This window comes from Equus caballus, chromosome 25 (genome assembly GCF_041296265.1).
Source record: "Equus caballus isolate H_3958 breed thoroughbred chromosome 25, TB-T2T, whole genome shotgun sequence".
In the NCBI taxonomy this organism is placed as follows: Eukaryota; Metazoa; Chordata; class Mammalia; order Perissodactyla; family Equidae; genus Equus; species Equus caballus.
The window spans coordinates 26,276,372-26,282,371 of record NC_091708.1 but is presented as its reverse complement, the minus strand read 5'-3'; positions in this window follow the sequence as shown (position 1 = coordinate 26,282,371).

The following is a 6,000-nucleotide window of genomic DNA, read 5'->3' as shown; positions in this document are numbered from 1 at the left end:
TCAGTTACAGATGAGGAAACTGAGGCACAGTTTAAAGAGAAGAACACAGAACTAGGAATCTTGGAACCTGAGGATTCCACTATTGTCACTACCATGGCTACTGCCTGGTCACATGATCTTGTCTCTCAGTTTCCCCATCAGTAAAATGAGAGTGGGGACTATCTTCCTTTAATCTTTGACATCTTTTCCAGCACTAGCATCCTGTGAGTCCTCTGTGACTCTGGGTGAGTCATGTAGCCTCTCTGAAACTGTTTTCTCTTCTGTAAAATGGGGAGAACCATCACCACCTGGCTAGTCTTCCCTGCAGGGCTGCTATGACAGCATCCTGTGAACAGGAGATTGTGCTGAGAAGCTGAGTGTGTGTCTCTGTTGTCACCTCAAGGCCCCTGAGCTCCTAGGAAATGGTTGGGACCCATGATAATCGAGAAAGCAGGCACTCCTTTACAAGATCCCCCGCTCACTTGGTCAGGAGTGGACCAAGAAACAGCACAGTCATGGGACATTTTGACCTGATAGGGCCTTGAGGTCATCTTGTCAAATACTTTCCTTTTGATTGAAGAGAAAGCTGATGCCCATACAGGTAGTGCTTTCTCCAAGGACATCCAGAAAACAAGGAAGAGCTGGAACTGCAGCCCAGCTCGCTGATGCCACGTCAGTTCCTCCGGAAACATCAAGGAGCGCAGTGTGCAGGAGAAAATGCTGCATGACTTCCTGGGCCCCGTGCTCTGCCTCGGTTTGATTCCTGTCTAGCCACATTTCAAGTAATTAGTAGTCACATGTGGCTGTGTTACTAGACAATTGCAGCCCAGAGAGCAGGGATGCTGCTTTAGTGGGGATTGGCCACTGGGTGGAGAAGGGATTCATTTTGATCCGCATGTGAGAAAAGTCTCAGATACAGGAGTAAGGCCAAAGCAGATAACTTATTACCCCCATCCTTGCCTCACCCGACCCCTCCCTCAGAAGACCCCTTACAAGGAACAGCAGCTTGGCCCAGGCGCAGACTTCCTGGAGCCCAGTTGGTGAACTTTCATACCCCCATGGGTGGCCGAGCATCAGGATAGCTCAGCTGAGCCAGATGGTGGGTAAAGATGCCAACGGGATGCCCTCCAATCCTGTCAGGCTTCCAGCTTACACAAGGAGAGGTGCTGCTTTACGGTGCCCAGGGGAAACTGGTGAAGAATTTAAAAAGGAGTTTTGATATCCAAGCCGATGTTATCAAAGCTTTATTAGGAAGAAGCAGAACATATACCCGTGACCCATTTCCTAAGAAAAAACATTTGAACAGAAGCCTGCAGCTAAAAATCCTGGCAGGACATTCCAGCTAACCACAAGTTCTCCGGAATTTTAGCTGCTAGGCTCTTTCTCCTGCAAGCCTTGCAAACAAAACATGTAAATTCAAGTGTTGAAACAAGGGACACAGCCCAGAAACTGCATCTGCATCCTGATCTACCGGGAACACTCTCCTAAGCTCCTTACCTTTCACACGCTGATCTAGCATGAGATCTGAATCTCCAAAAGACACCACAGTGGGGGCAACACTCTGGATCTGAACTTTGGGAAGGCTGAGGGGGGCTACTCCCCATTCCTCTCCCATTTAGGGACCACATAGAACACCTGCCACCACCTGTGAAAGAAAGCACAGTGTGAGTTCCTACAGCATGTGCTGTGACCCTTCCCTGAGCTTCTTGGGTTTGCCGGGAGACCCTGATCAAGCTGGGTTCTCTCCTAGGAGGCCGACTGTTTCCCCTCTAGGTGTGGCCCTGCAGATGGGCCCAGAGCGGTGTTACAGCAGAGAGGGAGGAGTGCTGGCCAGGGATCTAGAGACCACGCTTGCCAAGGACCCAGGAGCACTGGTAGCAGAGCTGAGCTGGAACCCACTCCCGATTTATCTCCAGAGGGCTTCCAACTGCCCTCAGCTGCCTCTCTGTTGCATCCACCTCACACCAACCCAATGAGCCAAGGCCAACTGAGGATGTTTGAGGAGCAAGGAGGTTGAGGGAAGAGATATTTGAAGGCATGACCTCTGCTGGGATGGTCAACTTTGGGAGGTCTGAACCGAACATTTCCTGGAGAGGGAGAAGCACTTGAGGGCAGAGCAGGATTTGACACTGTCTAGACTGGCTTGGCCAGTGTAATAAAGATCATAATCCTGGCTTCTGAGATGCTTTACAGCTCAGACATTCCACTTCTGGGTTTTTAAAACTGGATCTATGGATTTCTGGGTGTCAAATAGCCACAGAAACTATATGCAAAGTGTTATGTGTATGCGTGCAGGGGCATTTCTCTAGAGAGTGAATCCACAATTTTCATCGGATTCACAAAAAAGAAAACAGTAACAATCCCTGCATTAAAGGTCTCTGAGCAAAGAGAAGAAATGATCTCAGGGGATTGTAGAAAGAACCACTGATAATAGTTCCCATGTAAGAATGAAGTTCCACCAGTTTCCTTATCGGAAAAACAGGCTTCATGGCAAGATAGCATATAAATATTTAACATTCTACAACTGTGTAGCAAAGTTAACATGGTTTTTTAAAAACATGACTTTATTGAGGGATAATTGACACACAAAAAACTAACTGTATTTAATGGATACAACTTGATGAACTTGGGGATATGTATACACTTTTGAAACCATCACCACAATCTGTACCATAAATGTATCCATCATCTCGAAAAGTTTCCTCCTGCCCTCTTTATTATTTTTTGATACTAACTTTTAACATAGGATCTCACCTCTTACCGAATTTTTAAATATACAATACAGTATTGTTAACTATAGACACTACGCTACATAGGCCATCTCTAGGACTTCTTCATCATGTATAACCGCAACTTTGTACCGTTTGACCAACACCTCCCTGTCTCTCCCTCCTCACTACCCCCCCACCCCCGGAAATTTGCATTCTACTGTCTGCTTCTGAATTTGACTATTTTAGATTCATCATATAAGTGGTATAATGTAGTATTTGTCCTTCTGTGTCTGGCTTATTTCACTTAGCGTGATGTACGCCAGGTTCATCCATGCTGTTGCAAATGGCAAGATTTCTTTCTTTTTTTTAAGGCTGAATAATATTCCATTATGTACATATAGCACATTTTCGTTATCCATTCATCCGTCGATGGACACTTAGGTTGCTCCCATATCTTGACTATGGTGACTAATGCTGCAATGAACACTGGGATTGCAGACATCTTTTTGAGATTGGAATTTCAATTCCTTTGGCTATATACCAGAAATGCGATTGCTGAATCATATGGTAGTTCTAATTTTAATCTTTTGAGGAACTTCCATAGATTTTCCATAATGGCTGCACCAATTTACATTCCCACCAACCGTTCACAAGTGTTCCCTTTTTTCCACATCCTCGCCAACACTTGTTATTTCTTGTCTTTTTGGTAATAGCCATTCTAACAGGTGTGAGGTAGTATCTCGTTGTGGTTTGATTTGCATTTCCCTGATGATTAGTGATATAGGGCACCTTTTTGGATATTTCTTGGCCATTTGTATGTCTTCTTTGTAGAAACATCCATTCAGGTCCTTTGCCTGCTTTTTAATCGGGCTATTTGGTTTTTGGTGATTGAGTTTTAAGAGTTCCCTATATATTTTGGATGTTAACCCTTTCTCAGACACAGAGTTTGCAAATATTTTCTCCCATTCCTAGATTGCCACTGCATTTTGTTGATTGTTTCCTTTGCTGTGCAGTAATGTGCTTTTTCTATATATCATCTCACTGACCCTCCTCAAACTGACAGTCCAGCGAGGTCATATGGCTTGTGCAGGTAACGCAGCTTTTAGCAACCTCTCCAGGTCTCCTGACACCTGTTCAGTACTCTTTACACTAGCACTCTGAGACTCAGGCTCTCCCTCTACCTCTCTTGCATCTGGGCCTCCTTGTCCCTACTGTCAAGCTGAATCAGCTCTTCTTTTACGTTGAGAGACACCAAAACGTGACTCCCCTCAGCCAGAGTCTTGCTGCTGAGTCTGCTACACACCTGAGTTAAAAAAGACACTGGGTCACGGCCTGGAAGTGTCCAGCATGACAGTGACAGTTCTCGCATTGAGCAATTCTCTCACATGCACATGGAGAGGGGCTGCGTGTAGTCCTCATACAGAGGTGTTATAGTGTGTGTGCTCCTGGTGGGGAGTGAACACTCTGCAGAGGGGGAGGTGGGAAGGGCCACAGATCTGTGTCCTGAAGCTGGGCCTGCCTCAGCACACACAGCTACTGGTGCCACCTGGAAACAGAACAGGTCACAGTGTCTCCCCTCCCTCCAAACCAGTCCTCTGGAGCATCTACCCCAAACCACTTGAGCAAGCCCAACCATTGGAAGAACAACCGCTGAGCTCATCTTCTGTACAACTCCGCTACCTTCAGTGTAATGTGAGGAACGTGTGGGCAACCTCCGAGGCACAAAAATATCCACTATGACAATAAAAAAAGACAAAACAAGATCACGATTTAAGCTGAACCTACTCTCAGTTTTATGAGTAAAAGTGTCTTTCATTTCTAAAATACTCCTCCTTTAGAGTTGACATGATATGTCTGTCTATTTAAAAAATATCAATAAAGTGTATATATGTGCCAAGAACAGTGCTAAGTGATTAGAATTCAGCAGTGAACAAGGCATTTGTGGTCCCCCTCTTCATGAATTCACAGCCTCAAGAATGAAGCCCAAAGGATAAATGGCTGGATCAAGGTCACAAAATTGTTGCTGAAGACAGGGGCACCCTCTAAGCATGGATTCATGACCATATTGGTTCTTCTTCCACAGTGGTCAGAGTGAGGCAGATGGAGTCAAATCTTCTAGATTATCTGTCTCCATTATGTATTTCACAGGCCACAGAAAACCATTCCTGAAGAATATGGAGATTGAGGGTTGGGAGTTGAGACCAGGTTTGACAGGGATGGCATTTTCTCCCTCAGTTACTGGGCTGGGTGCTAACCTGGGACAAGAATGACCTTCCTGACTCCCATGGGAACAGTTGTGTCCCCACCCAAGCATTTCATCCTGGCAAAGGAGTGAAGTCCCAAGCCCTGGAGGATTTGAGCAGCTCACTGGGAAGCCACGTTGCCTTGCTGGCTGACATGCCTTCCCTGCCCTTGCCCAGCTGGTGATGCCTAAGTCATGCGGTGTGCCAGGCACCAGAGACAGGACTGCACAGTGAGCAAGAGTGATCACACTGTCACTCTGAGGCCGAGATATGTGCAACTTCTATACCCTCACTCTGTACCCCACTGCATTGAAACTGTGTATTTACTGGGGCTGGCCCAGTGGCGCAGTGGTTAAGTGCACACATTCTGCTTCGGGCCGCCTGGGGTTCGCCGGTTCGGATCCCAGGTGCGGACATGGTACCGCTTGGCAAGTCATGCTGTGGGAGTTGTCCCACATATAAAGTAGAGCAAGATGAGCACGGATGTTAGCTCAGGGCCAGTCTTCCTCAGCAAAAAGAGGAGGATTGGCAGCAGATGTTAGCTCAGGGCTAATCTTCCTCAAAAAAAAAAACCAAACAAATCAACAACTGTGTATTTAAATTTCTGTATTTCTCCCTAGACTATGAGATCTTAGCAGACAGGACATGTGTTGTACAAACCTTTATAGCCCCAGAGACTAGCACAGCGCTCAGCACTGATTAAATGTCACCTGCCTTAATCAGAGGAAGGATGTGTGGTCTCCCCATGTGGCAATCACAGAGGCATTAACAGCCCAAGGATGAGGAAACATTTCAGATCAATGGGACACTGAGACTTATGATGGGACCACACTATACGGTGCAAGATGCAAAGGTACAAGATGCAAAGATGGAGATGTATGTATACCATGTTTCCTGTGCTACGGCCTGAGTCTGGAGAGGCAGGTATGTACACGACTATATTATAATGCACCAAGATAGAAACAATGGAATAGAGAAGGTATGGGAAAGTAGTGACAAATTCCAACTTGGAAGAAGGGGATGTGGGGACGATGGGAAGCTTCCTGAATGCAGCAGCATGCTCCAGT